Source organism: Manis javanica, chromosome 3 (genome assembly GCF_040802235.1).
Source record: "Manis javanica isolate MJ-LG chromosome 3, MJ_LKY, whole genome shotgun sequence".
Lineage (NCBI taxonomy): Eukaryota > Metazoa > Chordata > Mammalia > Pholidota > Manidae > Manis > Manis javanica.
Window position 1 is genome coordinate 25648184 of NC_133158.1, and position 20201 is coordinate 25668384.

The 20201-nt window shown below is 42.8% G+C and overlaps 1 protein-coding gene across 1 annotated transcript in view; it reads left to right on the top strand.

The window, feature by feature from the left end:
• The first annotated feature begins 805 nt into the window (after positions 1-805).
• ITPR1 (inositol 1,4,5-trisphosphate receptor type 1) overlaps positions 806-20201 on the top strand; it is a 296128-nt gene continuing 276732 nt past the window's right edge. Inside the window, exons 1-2 of the mRNA XM_073230964.1 lie at positions 806-1049; positions 1848-1922. The gene's annotated coding sequence lies outside the window, so the exon portion shown is untranslated. The remainder of the gene's footprint in view (positions 1050-1847; positions 1923-20201) is intronic.

Consider the following 20201-nt stretch of genomic DNA (forward strand, 5'->3'; position numbering starts at 1 on the left):
CAGCTCCAGGGAGCAGAAGGGCTGCCCGAAGCAGGGTCAGGACCGAGGTGCCGGTCTGTAGTTGTTTTCAGCCTCCCAATCTCAGCGCTGGGAAGTCACAACATGACTCATTTATTTGTGCACTGGAGAGGCTTCTTCTCTCTTTCCTGCGGAGCGAGAAAAGACACAGGCAGTTTAGGTTCGGGAAAGTGCTCTCAAGCCACTTGCCTGGGTCCCAGCTTGCGTAGACCGTCGCTCCCAGACTTAAGTTTTCTGTGCAAACGCGAGCAGGGCGGAGCGGATTAAATAAAGACAACCTCGCGCCTTTAATCCTTGACCGCAAACACTGGCGTTTCTGTGCCCTGGATTTCTGAAATTCTTGGCTCGGAGACTCAAGGCGCGGGGGGAAGGGTGGGTAGCAGTTTGTAAAAACTTCCCAAAGCTAAAATCCGAGCTCCTCCCGACCCCAGTACTTCCCACCAACTGCCAGTGATACCTGGATTCAAGGGAAGCGGGTGGCCCGAGGAGGAGAATCCCCAGGGGTAGGGGGCGCCCTCCAGGGGTACCTTTGGGTCTCGGGCTCTAAGCCCCATCAGGTCTCCAAGAAGAGTGAGGGTTCGGAGCCTGGAAGTCTTGCAGGACGCCCCTCCCCATCCCTCGCGCGTCTATTTAGAGCCCGCCCGGGAGCCCAGGGGATTCTGGGACTTGTAGTCCCTCTTCGTAGCCCCAGGCACCACCAGTGCCCCTGACTCGGACTACATTGCCCAGGGAGCTTTCTGGCCTATATAAGCTGCCAGGAGCCGCTTCAAAGTGCAGTAACCATGTGGATGTGCTGCTGAAGCGTTTCCTCTGGCTCGCTGGGGTGGGAGGAAAGGAGGAGGAGGTGGTGGTGAAGGAGGAGGAGGCAGAGGGTGGAGAGAGAGAAAGCGCACGCCGAGAGGAGGTGTGGGTGTTCCGCTCCCATCCTAACGGAACGAGCTCCCTCTTCGCGGACATGGGATTACCTAACGGCTGCTAACCCCTCTCCTCACCCTGCTCCCCCAAACCGGCGTGGCTCCCCGGGCACCAAGGTAGCGGCTGGGGCTGGGCAGAGGGCGCGGGGAGTTGGTACTGTCCCCTGGGCTCAGAAGTTTTTGCCCCACTTTCTTGAAGTTCCTAGTGGATTTGCATGCACTTGCATGCATTTGGGGGTTCTTTTACTGCGGGCATTTTGGGGTGTTCATTTGAGGTTAAAAAAAAATTGTCCACTCTAGTGACTGGCTTTTTGGGCTATCCATTCTGGACTGGAATGGCATTCCCCCAAGTTGGAAACTGTTGCAGCAGCTGCAGGAAATAGTTTTTTGGTGGAGGGGAGGTTGAGGGGGTTGTCATATGTGAGCCCACTCAAAAAAACAACCTTTCTTAAAATGTAGCCTTCTTTAGGGCTGCATGGTTGTGAGAATAAATGAACATGTGGGGGCCCCAGTTGGGGAGGGTTTTAAAAAACGGAAGAAAACCCAGGGAGCGGGAACGATAGGGATGAAGTGTGGACAAAGCTCACACCCAGTGAGGATACCGGCTTCTCACACTTAGTCTTGGGTCTGGGAAACAAGTGCTTTGGGATCTGCCAAGCACTTCCTTTAGTTCCAGCCCCCTCAGCATGTTCGCAGTTTGTGCATGTCTTGTCTCATTTGTCATACTGGAAATAAGTGAAGTTATCTGTAGTCTTTGGCCAGGTGATACTACTAACTTGCCTGTCAAATTGGGGGTGGAGCGGGGACGGTGTCCGCAGAAAGGAGGCTAAAGAAGGTGGAAGCGGAATTTGGAGCGTTTCTGTTAACCCACCTTTGTGGTCTGATGCTCAGTCTTCTTTATTTATAAATGCTTAGGAGCTGACCCGGAGGAGCAGGATTCGCACAACTGGCTGGGCGTATTTTGGCAACAGCGTGCCTGACCTGGGTCAGGTGAGTGTGGAAGTTTGAGTGCTGTAGTCAATAATGAGTGTTTTCCTAAGCCTATTTTAGGTTCTCTCTCCAGAGCCATGGAGATGGAAAGTAGGAAAGAATAGACAACTCCAGGGCTCAGTCTCCAAAATTTGTCACTGCCTTTGATGAGGACTTTAAGGAGCAGATGAGATCCGGGGTGGGGAGGTGGTGGTCCTGCCTAGCACTTTGGGCCATGGCTCAGAATTGAAGCATCCTGAAGGCTTATGAGAAGAGAGAAAAAGGGCCATTAAATGGAGCAATAAAAGGGATGCCCATTGGTGGCCTGAGAATTGAACTTGCCAGGCAGCGGGCTGATGATTTAAATTCTGAAGGTTGCAGTGCATATCGTCTGCCAAGATATGTAAGCAAAAATTAACTGCCTCTTTCAAAAATAGTCACTTTTTTCTGACTCTGAATGTGTTTAATCAGAGTAGGTTGGATTGCAAGAAATGAAAGTGGTTGCTGGCAAATGAAAACAATTAGAACTTTAAAAAAAGGGAAGTTAGTTCTTCAAGCGTAAAGTAGTAGCATCCAGCCCTTAACTTGAAGCCATCTGAATGTCAAGGAATCTGATGGGTCCCTGTTTAGAAGCCTGTCATGGTATATGAGCTGAGGGTAGCATTTATCTGTAAGCACAAGCAGCTCCTATTTTTTCCCCCGAAAATGGTCAGACTGCATTCCAAGAAGGGGAGGTTTTAATGGGTACACGTACATTCCCATCCCTGCAGATTTGGCCACCAAAAGTGTTTTCTGAAATGGGCAGGAACAGGGTAAATAACAGGGTAACACAGGTGGGGGACGGGGTTTATTAACTTCTTTAACATTCTAAATATTTAGTTGTTCCCTGGGCTACAATCTTTAGGCTTTTCTAATGAGAAAATAAAAGACACTTGGTAATAGTAGTATGGTGCTTTTGTTTCCTGTTGATAAGATCCTCAGGAGTGCTAGTGGAGTGGAAGCATTTGGATGTGTGAGGTCTAGTTCCTTCTTGGAGTGCTATTGACTCGCCTGGTGTGGGTACTTGAAAGGCCAAGGATCAGGTGAAGTTCCCCTCTTCCAAGTAAGCTGCAGACAAGGAGAAACTGGTTCTCCAAGTAATTGCTAAAATAATGATACTGACACATTAAGTATTTGTAAGCCAGGTCCAGAGCCATGTGTCACACAAACCCTGTGAGTCAGGTGCAGCAGGAAATTGCTTGCCCAGTAGCTAATATATAAGGTAGGAAATAAAAGAACCCCAGAAGGGGGGTATTGCTGTGTCCCACATATGTTCTTAAGTTGTGTCAGGGGTGAGGGAGAAGCTAGGAAAAATGGTAAACCTTTTGCTGTTGATCAAATAACTCTTGCTTATGATCCTCTAGTGAGTGAACAATACTTAACCTTGATTTAAGAAGGAAACTTTGTAGCTATCGATGCAGGAATGGGAGAGTGGATAATTGAGCAGGTGTTAGATGTTGTACGGAGTTTGCTTTGGAAGCTGTGTGCTTGAAAGCCACTCGGAATGAGGAGAGTAAATGAAACCAATCTAGGAGGAACACTGAGTTCGGCATTAGGTTCATCTCCCACCTGAAATCAATCTTGATCATCAACATCAAGGCATCAGCTGGTGAAAAGAATCAGGTGTTTCTCCATGTGAATAATTTAAATCACAATGAGTGAACTGGAAAATGTTGGCATCTTTTTAATATACTCTTCAGTTTGCTATGTGGTCAGGTGTGTAGAACACTTCTTTTTCGTGTGTGTGTGTGTGTGTGTGTGTGTGTGTGTGTTTGTAAAGTACAATCTGTTCTTTGAGTAATTCAAATCAGAATATCCTATCAACATTTCCTTCTTATCAGGCAGGGTAAGTTCTTCATGCTCTAAATGAATTACGACTGGTCCCCAGTTTGAGATCCCTGAAAGTTGTTTGGGGCTGACCATGGTATTATCCATTTAAACAAAAAGTGGTTGCCTTTTGGAGAGAATTAGCACATTTTCTTTAGGAATGAGAGATGGATTGTTTGCTTAGAGAAGAATAGATGAACACAAGACAGATCTGCCTTTTGCCTCAAAATATTTTCACCTGAGGAAGACCAGGGTATTAAAGGGGGAGACAGGTGAGGAAGGCCGACTTCCAGAGCAAAATCATATGGCTTTTTAGCTCATTTATAATGATCTCATGAAAACTCTGTCTGATCCTCTTTATAAGCAGCTCTTAACAAACAAACCAAAATGAAACAACAAACACCGAATATGAACGACAGAAAAAAACAAAAAAAAGTAGGCCTGGAGTTAGATTTCTAGGTCAATCTGTCCTTGGGTACATCTGATTAGAGAGTCTCCACGAGGCCTGTGTCCCATCTTATTTGCTATTGGTTTGATCTTTTAAAGTAAAACACATTGCTTTCTCGGGCTCTTTATTAACTGGAATTGCAAACAATTTTTAAGTTCATTTTTTGCTATTTTAAGTTTTACATGGCTCTTTTGATGAAATCAGTTAAAGCTTGAAGTCAGTGGCATGAATGATGTAATTTCTCTGATTCTACCAATTGTCATAGTGTCTGTGTTTCTGAGATTATTGCTAATGAAGATGAGCTGAAAACATAGAAACCATCACCCAATGAACAGTTCCTCATTTTGAACTATGTCAAGGGTCTTGCCTAAACTGGACATAGTTAGGCAATTGGTGTGATAAATCTATTCAAGAACTTCTAATAGAGGTTAAGTTTGTTGTCCACGTGTTTATTCATTCAATAACTTTCTTGAGCAACTGCTTTGTGCTGTAGGCTGTGTCGTTGGTGCTGGGACACAGACAGTCAAAGTTCTGTTCCCAAGAAGCTTAAATCCTAGTTGGGTGGCAGCCAGCATAAATAAGCAAGTACTTTAATATGATAGGTGTTAAGTGCTTTGGAGAAAATAAAGCAGGGTAAGGGGGAACATGCAATAAAAGGTGTTGGTGAGGATGTGGAGGAATTGGACCCCTCTGTGCACTGTTGATGGGAATGTAAAATGTGCAGCTGCTGTGGAAGACACAGTATGGTGGCTCCTGAAAGAGTTAAAATTTTTAGATGGTTCTTCATTTCCACTTTGGAGAATTTACCCAAAAAGATTGGAAGCAGGTACTTGAATAGGTATGTGGACCCTCATGTTGATAGCAGCATTATTCACAGCTAAAAAGGTGGAAACAACCTAAATGTCCATCAAGAGATGGACAAAAATGCATATAGCCACACAGTGGAATATTATTCAGCCCTAAAAAGGAATTAAATTATGATAATTGTTAAAACATGGATGATGCTTGAAAACACTGTATGAAGTGCTGACATAAAAGGGCAAGTAGTGTGTGATTCCACTTATATGAGGTCCCTAGAGTAGTCAAATTATACTCTACTCTTTCGAAAGTTGAAAGTTGTAGGCAGGATATAGGGGAATGAGGAGTTTGTTTAATGGATACAGACTTTCATTTGGGGGGGATTAAAAAGTTCTGGAAATGGATGGTGGTGATGGTTGCACAATGATGTGAATATGCTTAATGCCTCCTAGCTGTACACTTAAAAATGGTTAAAATGGTAAATTCTATGTTATCTATGTTTTACCATAATAAAAATGAAAAACAGTGACAGCAACACAGGGTAAAGGGGATAAAGGAGCACTCAGGTGGGGTAGGAAATATAGACAGGGCTCTTTAGTATGGTGTATTTGAGCAGGTATGAAGCAAGTGAGCAGGCCAGGCATTCAGATATGTGTTTTTGCAGGTTGGAAATGATATACTTCCCTGAGGATTTCTAAACTCTCACAATTCTCAGTGTGGTTCTCAATATTGCTGAGCTGCATCATCCTTTCTGAAGAGACTGGTGAGGCTGGCAAGATCGCATAGCAGATTGGAACTTGATGGGGGATAAAACCTAGATTTCTAGAGTGTCTCATGAATCACATGACTTACCTGGGACTGTAATTCACCTTAGTAGGGAAAGAAGTATCTCTGGTAGATAGGTGCACCTATAGATGGTTTAGACACCGAATTCCAAGAACCTAGTGATATTCCTGGGAGTTTACCCTATACCTGCCCCTGCTGCCATCCTGCAGACTATTCCGGCCTCATATTAAGGAATTACGCAAGGAGGACTATGCTCTTCTGCCTAGTGTCATCCTTGGGGAATATGAAGTTCCACATGATTATTTCTCCCTGATAAGTGAACTGGACCCCTTCATGTACAAACTAACAAAAAACACATGTTTTTACTCACTGTATAATATATGCATATTCAACTACAGTAAAACATGAGGAAATAAAGATAAGCAACAAAACTAAACTAGTTTCTCCAATCCCATCATCCAAAATGAGGGCTCTAGACTTCTCTGCTAAATATATATGTATAAAAATTGTGTATATATTTAAATTTAATACAAAGGGACTCATACTCCTGTTTAGTACCTTGCCTTTTTCACTCTATCTTGAGCACCTTTTCTTGTAAATAGACATCTGTATCTTCATTTTTTGCAAAGGTAGCTGTACCTTTGGTGGGATTTCATTTGAGCCAAGACTTGTACAGAATCACTAGGGCAGAAGGACATTTGTCATTCAATGGGTTACATCACCATCATAGAATCGAGGTTTTCTCATTCACTTTACACTGTTTTTTAAGAAAACTAAATGGAAGGTGAAGCATTAGTCAAACATTCACTATCTTATGGGGGTGAAACCTAGTAGTCATTCATTTAATGATAGAGTTTCTCATTCTTCAGAGTAACCTATGAAGTAGGTGGGGCAAGGTGCTCTCTGTTTGCATTTTAAAGGAAAGCTTTACTACAGAATATTTGAAGTAGATGTAATAGTAGATATCTCAGTGTAATGAACCCCTCTTTACTCATCACCCACCCTCCCTGACTGATTTTGTTCCATCTGTATTCTCATATTCTCTCCTGCCTCATCTTGCATGACTTTGAAGCAAATCCCAGACATACCAGGTCATCTGTATTTTAGTATGTATCTCTGGTATTGAGATTCTTTTTTTAAAAACATAATCACAATACTATCATCCATCTAAAGAAAAAAAAGCTGTTTTTTCATTGAGTCTGTGTTCTCACTCCTTAGATATACGTATATATAAAAATACCTATACTAATAATATATATGCATATATGCATGTTTAGCAGTTTGTTTGAATTAGGACCCAAATAAGGTCAATACATTACAAATGGTCTATGTGTCTTTTACTCTGTATATTTTTTCTATACTTCTTTTTTGTTTTCCATGTATTTTATGGTTGTTAGTGAAGAAACTGGGTGATATTTTCCCCAGTTTGGATTTTGCTGTCTGTGTGGTATAGTTGAACATGTTCCTCTGTTCCCTATATTTACCATAATTCGGTAGTTAGATGTACATGCTTGATCAAAGTCAGGTTGTTGTGACTTTTTTGTTTATTTGTTTTCGTCCAAGTCTATTTTGTGAATTTCACTCAAGGAAGTGTATGATTATATTTGGATATGTCTTCTTGTGATATTAGCAACCATTGATGTCCATTGTCTCAATTCATTAGTTTACTTGGAGTTGTAAAACTCCTATTTCTATTTTCTCTTCATTTATTAGCTGGACTATTTTATAGAAAGAAATTTCTTCCACTTAGTTTTTAGTTCCCTGGGGGTATAGTTCATATAAAAAAAGACAGTACTTGAGTTTTTCTCTGTATTTTAGCAGTTTTCAAAAATCAGGAAATTTTGTTTCTCTAGCATAATTCATGGTCCTCAGCTAGGGGACACTGGTCAATATCTGGGGACATGTTTGCTTGTCACAACTGGGGAGAGGGTGCTACTGGCCTCCAATAGTTAGAAACCAGGAATGATGCTAAACAGCCAATAATACATTGCATAGCCTTCCACAACACAGAATTATTCATTTCAAAATATCAGCAGTGCCTCCGTTGAGAAACCCTGTATCTGGATGACCAATGGGTATTTTGTTTTTTTTTGTTAATATCATTAGAAACTCATGGAGTGAAACATATTTTATGTTTCACTTCATGAGTTACCCTTATTGATGTTCAAATTGACCATCTTTGCTTAGTGAGTGAGGGTCTATTCAAGTTGGTTCAAAAGACACAACACTAGTAGTCATTGATATCTTTCTTGCAAAATTACTGTAGATCAAGATGTTCCAGGTTCATTTTCTAAATTTCTTGTCCCAGACCTGGAATCAGCCTTTCCCCCAAGGAGCCCTAGTTCTTTTGAGTGGGAAATGGTATTTAGAGACTCCCAATGAGTGCCAGATAGGTACTCATATTTGCATACAGGTTAGAAAATATAAATTAAAATGAAGAAAACTTAAAACCTGAACATTTTTAATGGATGCATTTCCAAAATATAGTCAACACATTCTTGCCTTTTTAAAAAGAATTCTGAACATACCCTTAACTTTTCAAATTGGCCTCAGTTTTAGCCTTTGTGTATTGGAGCTCAGAGCCAGTGCTCCTCCGATGAGCAGCAGTGTTATTGTTCTGCATCCATGTCTTTCAAGCTGTATGGAAACCCATTAAGAGTTGGAGAAATTAGTTTAGTGGGCCTTGATCAACAGCTTTGTAATGAAGTAGACGAGAATAGAAGACATCTAAGTGTATCACCTGGATATTTAAAAAGAACTGTGTCCATTGCAATGAGCTTTCCCTCTCTCCATACCCTCCCTTCTCCCCACGACACTCACCACAGAGTGAACATTGGGTTTCAAGTTCAATGTATTTCTTAACGATGGATTGCAGTCAAAAGTTTGAAGAACATTGTTCAACATCTTTGCTACTCCCTCTGTGGTCACCAGACCAGCATCATTGTGTTCAACTGGGAGATTGTTAGACATGCAGACTCTGAGGCCCTACATCAGATCCACTGAAGCAGAACTTGTATTTTAGCAAGATCCCCAGGGAAGCCATACACGTGAAAGCATGAGAAGACCTGTCCTGGGTTCCTCTGTGCTTTTTCTGTGCCTGTTTTTGTCGGTACTTTGTTTCTTCCTGGCTGGCCCTCACCTGCTGAAACTGCCTGCTGTGTGCTTCCCCCTTGGAGCTTGCTCATTGTCAGCTAAGTGGGAAGGTCGGTTAAGTCACCAACCTCAGGTGATTGTATAGGAGGTTTGGCAGCATTCTGACAAAAATGGGAATTTTCATGTTTAGGTTTAGGAATTCTTTTATTAGCAGTTCAGATAGAAGTAGAAAGAGACCCCACAAATACAGTAACACATACTGGAGGTTGTCAAGTCACCAGTATAAACAAGGCTGCTTTTAACCGGCTGCTGTCAGATACTTTGAGGAACTTGGGTTCTATAATCTTTTATGGCCCATCACATCAGAAGTTTTGGACTGCTTGGTATAATGTTGCTCATCAGAAAAGCACGAATGTAAGAAAAAATGTCACTAGCCTCCCAGTTCCTCAGGGTTCATTTGCATTTCAGGAGAAGCTTTATCTGGGAAGTGATTTTGTTTTGCAAAAAGAGCTTCAGAGCTTACCCATGCACATATTCTGAACAGAAATAGCTGATCCAGCACCTTGGGGGTGCGTGTGCATGGGTGTGTGTTCATGCCCTGCCTCTATACCTTTGTACATGTGCTTTCTGCCTGCTGTACGCTTTTCCACCCCCTCTTTATCTACCTTGACAAATACTTCTATTCCCAGCCCAAATGTTCCTCTTCTGGGAAGCCTCCCCTGATGCTTGAAATTCTTTGTCATTTGAAACTCCACAGTTCTTTATCTCTATTGTCCTCATGGGCCTTTTTGGTCTGTAACCCACAGGAGTACCTGGAGCATAGTAGGAGCTCACAAAATATTTTGCAGATGAAGTTATTTATCTACATGTTTTATCTCCCTTTGAAGGTATAGGCTGCTTTTCAGAAGAATCTAAGTACTGCTCTCCTGATTAAATATTTCTTGGAAGGCCATCTTGCTTTGAAAAGCCCCTTTTATTGCAGAGAGCAAAGTGAAGACAGTGTGCAAGTGTATTGAGGAGTTCCTTTTCAGAACTTTTGAGATGTTGCTCAGTAAAGCGCTTTGGAGGGCCTTAGGCTTGGGAAATTGTTGAGTGTCAATAAAAGGGAGTGGAGGTAATAATCAGGTAGTGAAACCAGGCTGCTGTCAGGTTGTAATGGTTTTGCCCTGCTGCACTGCAGCCTGGGGACTCCTGAGGGCCAGGTGTGGACTGCCTCTTGGGTGTAGGCAAAACAGGTAACATCTGTGCTTGGTTTTCCTCTTCAGCAGCATAGGTATAAAAATACCTGCTTTGGGTCATTGTTGCCAAGTTGTAGAATAATAAATGCTTGCAAAAATGTCTTAGAGTTTAAAAAACAAAACAAAACAAAACCTTTGTCGTAGAACAGTGGTTCTCTGCCAAGCGGGGTGATTTGCCTTTCAGGGGATATTTGGCAGTGTCTGGAGACATGTTTGTTGTCACAACTCCGTGCTATTGGCATCTAGTGGGTAGAAGTTAGGGATGCTGCCAAAGGTCCTACAGTAAGCAGGGTGTGTCCCCTACAACAAAGAATTATCAGCCCCAATTGTAAGTAGCTCTAACATTGAGAAATCCCATCCTAGAGTGATTAGGAGGACTTAGGCTTTTCTCTGTCTCTGATTTTCTGGTGTTTTTTGTGGTTCAAGTTGTGGGCTGGGGGGCTTCTCCTTAGGCTCAGGCTGACTTTTAACTTTTTAATAAAAGAAATATTCCTCCCTCACTCCCCAAGCAATGGCTTTCGTTTCTGGAGCCTGTGGTCTACTAGCTTTCGCCACTGATTGGCATGTGAGCTTGAAGAAATCACTCAAGGGTTTTTTGGTTTGCTTTCTCCACCTATAAAATGAGAAATTTTGGCTAAATCATCTCTACCCACCAAATGTAAAATTTCCTGACAACCAAGTTTGAGCTTTTGATTGACATCTCTTACCTTGGCCTTGAAGAATAAGAGGCACAGAACCACGTTGTGGTGCTGACATATTTACTGAGAAATAACTGTAGATAAGGTACTTGTTTCAAGAATTTATTATTTAGCGGACATGTTTGTGAAAAGGTGAGTAAGTTTATCTTTTGTGTGTATGTTTCTCTCTTATATGATAAATAAACCACCTTTAAACGAGAGAATCGCTCCAGACTGGTATTTCTGAGATTGTCATAGACAGAGCTGCTTAAAGTTGAAACTTCTGAGTTGGTGACTTCCTTTGGGACCGTCTGAAAACGAAAGCAGAATGCGATTTTCTGTGCTCAGAGAAGTGCTTTCTGCAGTAGAATAAATTACCTCTTGATGGGGACATTCTGCATTTCTGAGAACAGTCTGATTAGCTGCTAATGGGACAAGACGGCAAGGAGGGTCTACACAGAAATGTGTATGGTGGTGGGGGGCAGATGGCAGGGTGTCCAACCCAGAAATGTTGTGCTGCTCATCCTCATTTCAGAATAAAGATGATATTGTCAAGAGTCTTTGCTCAAAGGAAGTTCCAAAATTAACCGTGTGAATACCCAGTAACAGAAGCAGAGACAGCTGTAGAGAGAACCTCCTTGCAAAAGCCAGCAGTGAATGTGGGTTTTCTCTCCCCTGTATTTACAGCCATATTACCTTATATGTACCCGGGAGAGGAAATCGGAAGGAGGCTTGTGCTGTGGAGGGAGTGTCATTGCCTCCAGCCAAGAGATTGATCAAATGCCAGCAAACTCTTCCTTTTTCTGGGCACACTCTTGTTTTCCCACTGAGAGGCTTTGTGGTCTGTCTGGCTTCTGCCTACTGGGGGCTGCTGACCTAAAAGTCAAGTGTTGCCCTTTTACGTTGGAGGCAGCTGTGCTGCCCACCCCCAACTTTGTTCATGTTTCTGGGGGACCTGCTGCCTATGGCCTCTTAGATCTACAGGCACTTTTAAGTCTTTGTGCATAAGCCCCTTTCCTTTAGCTGCCTAACTTTAAAGGAAGCCTTTTGGTTTTATTCTTTTTAAACAACCATTTTTAAAGCAAGCAGCAATAAAACCAGCCCTAAGAGACTTTGGCAAAAGCCCTATTTTTTTTTAGGAGGTGGAGGTGATGTGGGTCTGCCAACAGAGAACAAGGCAGATGGATGGAATTCCATTGGCTGAATTTGTCAGCAGAAGAATGACTTTGCAAGTGCATCGTGCAATGGGGCCAGGTGGCCAAATGCAGTGACTGAAGGGTAGACTCAGGGGACTGCGTAGGCGTGAGACAGTCGTCCATTCTTAACCTTTGGTGGTTTGAGATTTGCCCAGAATAGCGAAGAGAATGTTCTGCGGGAGACCCATTCAGATAAATGCATCTCACACTGTGTTCCTTGTGTACATTCACTCATCATGTGGACTTGCTGGTTGTTGGGGCTAATCCTCAACTGATTGTGGCCATGAGAAGTTTTTTTTAGTAAGAGTAGTTTACGATAGAAAATACAGCAGATTGGAAGGAAGAATAGTTAACAAACAGGAATGTTTCCTGTGTTTTACTTCTTTGTGGTAAGTAAACCCATTATTTTCTTTTCCTCATTTAATTCTCAACACAACTCTACGAGGTAAGCCCTCGTGATCCTCATTCTACTGATGAGGAAATTGAGACCCAGAAAGAGTAAGTGACGTGGTCAAGGTTATGAACTTACCACTGTATTTAGAAATAAAAGGCCAACTTTTTACCCTGGCCTGGGGAGTCCCACTGACCCTGGCTTCTCTCTTTGGTGACCTAAGCCCGCACTGTCTTCCTTTCCCCATTAATGCTCTTGATACCGTAGTCAGCTTTCTGTTTCTTGAACTTACCAAGCTCTTTTCTGCCAAAGGGGCATTTGTACTAGCTGTTTGCTCTGCCTGAAAGGCTCTTCCGCCTGATTTTTTTTTTGCATAAGTGCCTCTGTCTGGACTTTCAGGTCTTAGGTTAAGTGTCTCAACTGGTTCTCTCTGACCACCCAAAATGAAGTTGTCACCCAATCATATCCAGTTTTAATTCCCCGTGTAGTTATTATCACTATGTGATATTTCTTGCCTGTTTTATCATTTTGTTTCTTTGTTTACTGTCTCACAATATAGGTATTGTGAGAATAGGCACCTTGACGATCTTACTTCGACTTGTACCCCTGGCACCTGGAATAGGGATAGCACAGAGTAGATACCAATAAATAACATTGAATAAAAAGGAGGATTTAGGTTTCCAATCAATGTGTCCTCTTTAAACTTCTGACTGTTCAGTTGTATGTTTTGCATTTTAATCTCATTCTCATTTTTCAGACTTATGCAATGTGAGTCATAAGCACACAGCCTTTGCCGAAGCAAATCTTTAATCAAAGAAAATTTATAGCAGCCATATTCAAACTTTTGTGTCTTAGGAGCTTTTTATAGGCTAACAAATTATTGAGGACCCCAAAGAACTTCTGTTAATGTGAGTTACAACAGTCTGTATTTATCAAAGTAGAAATGGAATGCTGAGAAAACATAGGAAAATAAGCCAATCACAAATTAATGCAGTCCCACATTTTTTTTATAAACAATAACTATGTTTTTTTCCAAAGCAAAAAAAATTCAGTGACAAGAGTGGGATTGTTTTACACTTTTTGCAGATTTCTGTAAGATCTGGCTTAATATCAGAGAGCAGGAGCCCCAGGTTACATATCCACTTTTGTCTTCAGTCTCTTGTGACATCACATGTCTTGCAGCTTCTGGAAAAAAAAAACTCCACTGTACATGTATGAGAGACTGAGTGGAAAGGCAAATAATGCCTTGGTGTTTTTATGAAATTCTGGCCTTAAAGATCCTCTGAAAGGGTCACAGGGGCCCCCAGAGATCCCAGAGGCTCCCATTGAGAGCCACTGGCCTACAGGTTAAGTACATAATTTGAAAGGGTACGTGGTGGCATGGAACATTTGAGAGAGGGAGATGTTGAAGGCTTAAGGGGCAAGATGCAATTTAATGTCCCTAAGCCTGGGTATTGTATCAGATCTTTCTGTTGAGAAATATATGTGTGAGGATGCATGTAAAGTGTTGCTTCAAAACAAAACTGCTTCCCAGCTAAAGCTTCTCCTGAATTGCACAGGAACACTGTGAACTTGGAAACTAGTGGTATTTGTCTTATGTGCATCTTTTTCAGAGGAACAGAGGATTTTGTCAAGCAGTCCAGAAATTATGCAGTAGGATGGGTCATTAAAAAATAATAAAGCATAGGTTCCTCTCCGTGTCTGGGAATAGTAGCTTCAAATACAACTTCCTTTGTAGCTGTTACTCTACACCCCTTAGTTGGCTCTCCTTGTAGGTTTTGGCCTCAGATGAAGTTGTGTCCTATATGGAAATGAGATTGTCTTGAAGCTTTATTGCTCTCAGGTTCTGTCATAACTGGTGTTAAAGGCATCAAGATGGAAGCTGTTAAAAATAGATGAGCTATTCCAAGCTAGCTGCTCGCCAACTTAATTGTTTAAGAAAGGTAAATGATTGCAAATCCAGGCCTCTGGGGAGTACATTGCATGAATCTTGGATGATGTATATGTAAGATTGTCAAAGTTAAGGTAATTGGGTGGTAAAACACATGGGGAACTTGGACATCAGGAAATAAATGGTTCTGGGTGGGGCCAAGTATGTGGCAGTGGAGGTGGGGTGCTTACCCAATTTAAGGGTAGTGTCAGTGGGTTTTTTTTCCATCCCACTCTGATTGCTGAAAGTCACTGTTTAGCCCCCCAAAGGCAGATGGCTTCATCTCAGTTAAATAAGGGAGGCTTTTATGTGTCAATAAAAATCTGTGGATCTGTGGTTTGGGAGTCCATTAACTGGTGTAAAGTAAGGCTTCTGATTTCCTCTCTTGTCCACCCGCTTTTGAAGATTAAGGATACCTTAGGTAACTTCTTGGTTAGTGAAAGTGTTCTAATTTAGTGTCATTTCAGGAGTTGCTAACTTTTAAATTCAGAATTGTGTGTAGGTGTAGGTTGAGATTTTTTTTTTTAGAAAAATGAGTATAATGCAATTAGATAAGTGTGTGCAGGAGAAATAGACGGGAAAAATTACAATAAGTGAGTTTTCTGCCACAAAGCTTTCAGCAGAAAAAAGAACAAAACCTATCTTGAGCTGCTGAAAGTGAACATAGGTTTCTTTTTCCCCCAGTGAAGCTATGCTTTAGCCTGTCTTAACCTGAAAGTAGAAGAGGTTCTAAATATTGAATAATCATTCCTTTGAAGAAGTTTCCTCCCTCTGCCTCCCAGCAGGGGCCTGGTTTGATGTTAGAAGGGTTTGAGATCTGACTGTCTTAGGTGCTGTGAGTTTGGCAATAAATACCTTGGATGACCTGTCCAAGTGTCAACTACCTCATAGGCTTGCAGAGGATTTAAACATTTCTGGGACCTTTGTTTATTTGGATATGTTTCCAGCAGTGCTGACAAAGTTAGAGGTTTATATCAGAAGAATCACAAGTTATGGGCAGAATGAGTGAAGATTTTGAAGGAAGGAAAGTGAAACTTTTCACTGGAAAATACAAAAATGGGCTCTTAGTAAGGACCAGATACTGTGCTGAGCACTCTGTGTAGATTTAATTTACCCCTCAGTGATCCTGAGACATAGGAAGGATTGCCCCTCTCCCTTTTTTTTTAAGAATGAGGGACCTGAAGTTCAGAGAAGTTACATAAGTTGCTTAAGAACACACAACAGGTAATTGATAAAACCTTGGCATTTAAACCCAGGAGTTTGGAGTCTGTTTCTTGACTTTTTGGGCAACAGAGGGAATATTCAGCAGGGGAGGGGTATTTCTTGCCAGGGATCCAGGTTAGAAATTTTGTTTCTGGCTCTGAACTTTCTCATTGAAATCTTATGAAAATGCCCAGTGGAGCCTTTGTTCTCTAATATTGATCCAATAGTGTAAACTTGGCTTTAATTAATTTTAGGAAAACAGTCACCTAAGAAGGAGTTGAAGTCCTTTTAGGCAACAGATAACGGTGACACTGTGGTTACACTGAGCACAAATTGACTTCTTGTCATGGCCCAAGCACTGTACTAGGGACTGGGATGCAATGAGGAAGAATTTTGCTGCTCTGTCCACACGGGCTCACAGTTGTGTAAAGACAAGTAAATAAGTAAACAGATGAATATGCAATTTTAGGACAATGGTAGTGGGTCTTCTGGCTAGGGTAATTAAGGTGCTATATAAGGTATGTTGAGGGCATATAACCCATATCTAGGGAGTCAGGGCTTCCCAGAGGCTGTGATATCAAACCGTGACTGTAAAGGTGACTGGGAGTTAGCCACAGGTGGTAGTGGAGGAAGGGGGAGGAATATCAGGCAGCAGGGACAGCATGTGCAAAGGCCCAGGGGACAGGGAGGCATGCCACACATCGGGGGATCTGGAAGAAATTCAGTATGGCTACAATGTAGAAGGCAGGGGCCTTCTTCAGAGATGAGGAGAGGGAGCCAGGCAGGAGCCAGATCATGAAGCGCCCCAAAGAGATTTTGGGGAATTTTAAGCAGACGACTGACATGAGCTGATTTCTCTTTCTAAAAGGTCTTACTAGCTATGTGTGTAGAGTGGATGGAGAGTGAAGGAAGGAATCAGAGAGATGAATAAGAAGGCTTTCTGGAGCCCGGTTGAGAAATGATACTGGCTGAGATTTGGGTGGGGGCAGAGGAGTTAAAAAAGAATTGGAAGATTCAAGAGATATATTAAAGCTTAAAATCAGTAAGATTTGGTGTTCGGTTAGGCTTTTTCATGTATTTGCTAAATATTTGCTGAGTACCTGCCACGTGCTAGGCACTGGTTATGGGAATACAAGGGTCTGGGCTTTAACCAGGGTAAGGAGTGGGATAGGGAAGAGTGTGTTCTAGGTCTCAGGGAACAGCAGGGGCAAAGGCACAGTGGCAGGGATAAGGACAGAGGGGAGATGGGCGGTGCCGTTGGGCTCTGTGGTGGTAGATGCAGCAGGTACAGTGGAGGAGAAGCACACTGGTGAGTTCTTGGTACTTTGAGATGCTGTGGGCATCCAGGAGCTGAATTGCAGTAGCTGTTGGCTGTGAGATACAGATTTGGGAATCCTCATCCCAAGAAATCACTGGAGTCAGCAGAACAGAACAGATGACCTGGGCGGGTGTAGAAAAGGCAAAGAGCAACACAGATTCTGAGCCTACAGATTTGGGGGACCACCACCTTTGGTTTCTGTTCTCCAAGGAGATCTCTAAATTTGGGTGTTTTTATTCCTTCCTTCCTTATGAACAGATCAAATGATCCTTTCCTTACACTCGTTCAGGGAGCAAAGCCTCCATCTGCATGAGCACCTTCCCGGGGCAGTAGTCCACCTTTCACTGCCCTGGCCAAGCCACCCTTGAAGAGTCCTAGTTTCAGAGCTGCCTGAAACCATCTGCCTGCTGCTGAGTGGTTGGTGGGGGGCTCGGAGTAGCTTTCGTAGATGGTGTACTTAGTCCTGCAGGCACTTTGCTGACTGTTCTACGGACATAATGTTACTGAAGCTTATGACGACCTGCTGAGGGAGCTGCTCTTATTAGCCCCATTTAATAGAGAGTAAAAACAAGGCTTAGGGAAGTTACCGAACTGGCCTGAAGTCCTGCAGTGACCAGGTGGCGGAGCTGGGGTTTGAACCCTAGCATTCTGACGTGGGAGCCTTAGCTCCTGCCTGCTCTGGGGTGCGGAGGGCTCCCGAGGCAAGGAGGTGTCAGGAATGGGGAAGAATGGTGATGCTTTGCAAACAGAATCAGTCTTAAGCAGATCAGATAGCATTTGCGTATTAAGAAGTCTTTGAGCACCACAGGACAGATCAGTCGCCACGTTCTGGTGGGCAGTTGTCTTTCTGTGGTGCAGGGAAGGAGACAGCTGTGTTTACTAAATGGGCTCTCTGAACCTGAAGCAGGCCGCACTGTTAGGTGTTCGAGCAGAAGTTCAGACTGTAGATGGAAAGCCTGATGGGAGGGGATTCCATTATTGGGTGAGAAATGGAATTATATGCTTTACAGCATTCCTCCCAACCTTCACAATTCTGTATGTTTGGAAAGGCCAGGATGCTCAGTGGTGAGGAGTTGAGTATAATTCCATATAGTTCACTTTTTTCTCACAGGTGAATTAAGGAGGATGATTATTGTCCCTTAATACAATTTATTATCAAAGATCATAGAGGAGTTCATTTGTTATGATATCCCACTGACTTTTTATACAGGGGATCCTTTCCTTTAGTGAGTTTAAATTTTGAAGCCCTGGAATCTTCTAGAATTCCACATCATCTCATTAAAAAGTAGTAAAAAAATAAAAAGAGCTAGCATTGAGCAGTGAAAGTCTGCCAGCTGATGTACTAGGCACTTTTGATGCACTATTTCATCTCTTCCTCACAGCAAGCCCTTGAGGGAAGTACTATCCCCATTTTACAGATGGAATGAAAAGCAGAGAGGTTTAAGTGGGCTGGGGTCCAGTGGTGGGCTCATAATAACAGGTGTGTACAGTAAAGGCTGGAGCTCTGAGGTAACCACCCCAGACTTTTCTCAGCTGACTGACTCAGTTTGGTAGCAGAGGGCCCTGGGTGTCTGTACTGTGTTTGGTGTCCTAGGGTCATGCACATGGCAGGTTGGCATCAGCTTTGTTTTTTACTTAGGTACTCCCCAGCCATTGTGCGAGCAACACAGGAGCCCTGGGTACAGCTGTGACCTTTCTGGCTTAGATGGTCCAGGATCAGATAAATAGGCAGGTCCTGCACCCAACTTCGGCACAACAGGAAGTCTAACAAGATCACTCCCAGGCTTTTCACTCCCAGGCTGACTTTCCATCTCCTCCCCTTCAGTCCCCAGAGGCCTGTTGTGTTGACTTTCCTGGTCTTTGTTTTTCATTGCAGGACCTCCCTGCTGATTTCCCCAGGACTCTCCTCCTCTCTCTTTAGCAGCCTCCTTCCTCCACTTAACTACTGGTAGGTGAGGGGAGACCTCCAAGGGATCCCAGCCAGACCAGGAAAGCTTCTGTCCTGTCCTTTGTGAAGGAACTTACCACTTGAGACTTTTAGGGTAGAATCTGTCCCTGCCTCTCCTGGCTGTTTTTAAAAAAATTGGGACCCCTGGCAGATTTCCCAGTCAAGGATCATTAACTGTGGTGGATATACTGATCTCTGTTTTCTGGAGGAATTGTAAAATACAGTTAATATTTACTCATTCAGTTGTGTACTTAATAAGCATGTTGGTTAGGAAGAAGATACTTAAATTTCTTCTTCTGACATATCAAAGTGTTATGTGGCCACAGTAGAAAAATTAGGAAATGGGATTATGCATAAACAAGAAAATCAGTTCTCCATAATTGTAGCACCCAGAGGATAAGAGCAGTTGACACTTAGCCCGAAGTGTTGATGAAAATCACTGCTGAACAGTCCAGCAGACCTGGGTTATAACCCTGGCCTTTCTGCTTGCTAACTATATATGATGTGAGCATGTTAACTTCTTTGTACCCCAGTTTCCCCAACAGTAAAATGGAAAATAATGTTAGTGCCTGCCTTGCACTGTGGTCCTGAGGGTTCAAAACCCCTTAGCACAAAGGTAGACGTAATGATGCTTGACAAATGTTAGCTATTATTATTAGAAATGGTAATCATGCAGATCCATGCTGGAGAAACATCGTATCAAGCTATCTATTGCTGTTATCAACTACGGGCAACATTGAGTATGCCAGACTTGGTCATTACAGAGCACCCGAATTGCATCTGCTTCTTTCCATTAAGAGCTGGAACCTTTTAATAACATAACCAGGTGGTGAAGAAGGTTAAGAAAACAGTGGTCACACTGCTATTTCCTGGCCTGGTCTCCCTTGGGACCAAATGCTCATTCAAAGGGCAGGCCTAAAAGGAGAAAGTTAATCACACTGGACAAGGCCCTTTGCCCTCTTGCCTGCCCATTTATCTGCTCTCCTGCTGTCCTTCTGGGAGGCCACAGTGTGTAGACCGGTTTGACTCAAAATTCAAACAAGACTTATTTTCCAATAATCAGTCTCAGAAGTACACTGACTTCCTGAGCCTTTATCGTAAGGCTTTCAAATATGGGTACATAAGGGGAATATTAATGCCCCTTAATGTTTTTCATTTGTGTAGCTTCCTTGGGTGTTGTTTAAAGCATGGGTTTGCCTTTAGGTCTAAAATACCCATTTAGGAATGAATGACATGATGATAGACTCAAATCTCAAAGTGGGACTTGGCAAATTGTCCTCCTGTCCATGTTGGTGTGTCTGTCCACAGGGTCTAGAGATGCCAGTTCTTGTGCTTGAGAGTTTCTGTTCTCAGTCGCTGTGTCTCTACGTGAGTTCGTGTTCAGTGATACGTTCTTTATCTTTCTTGT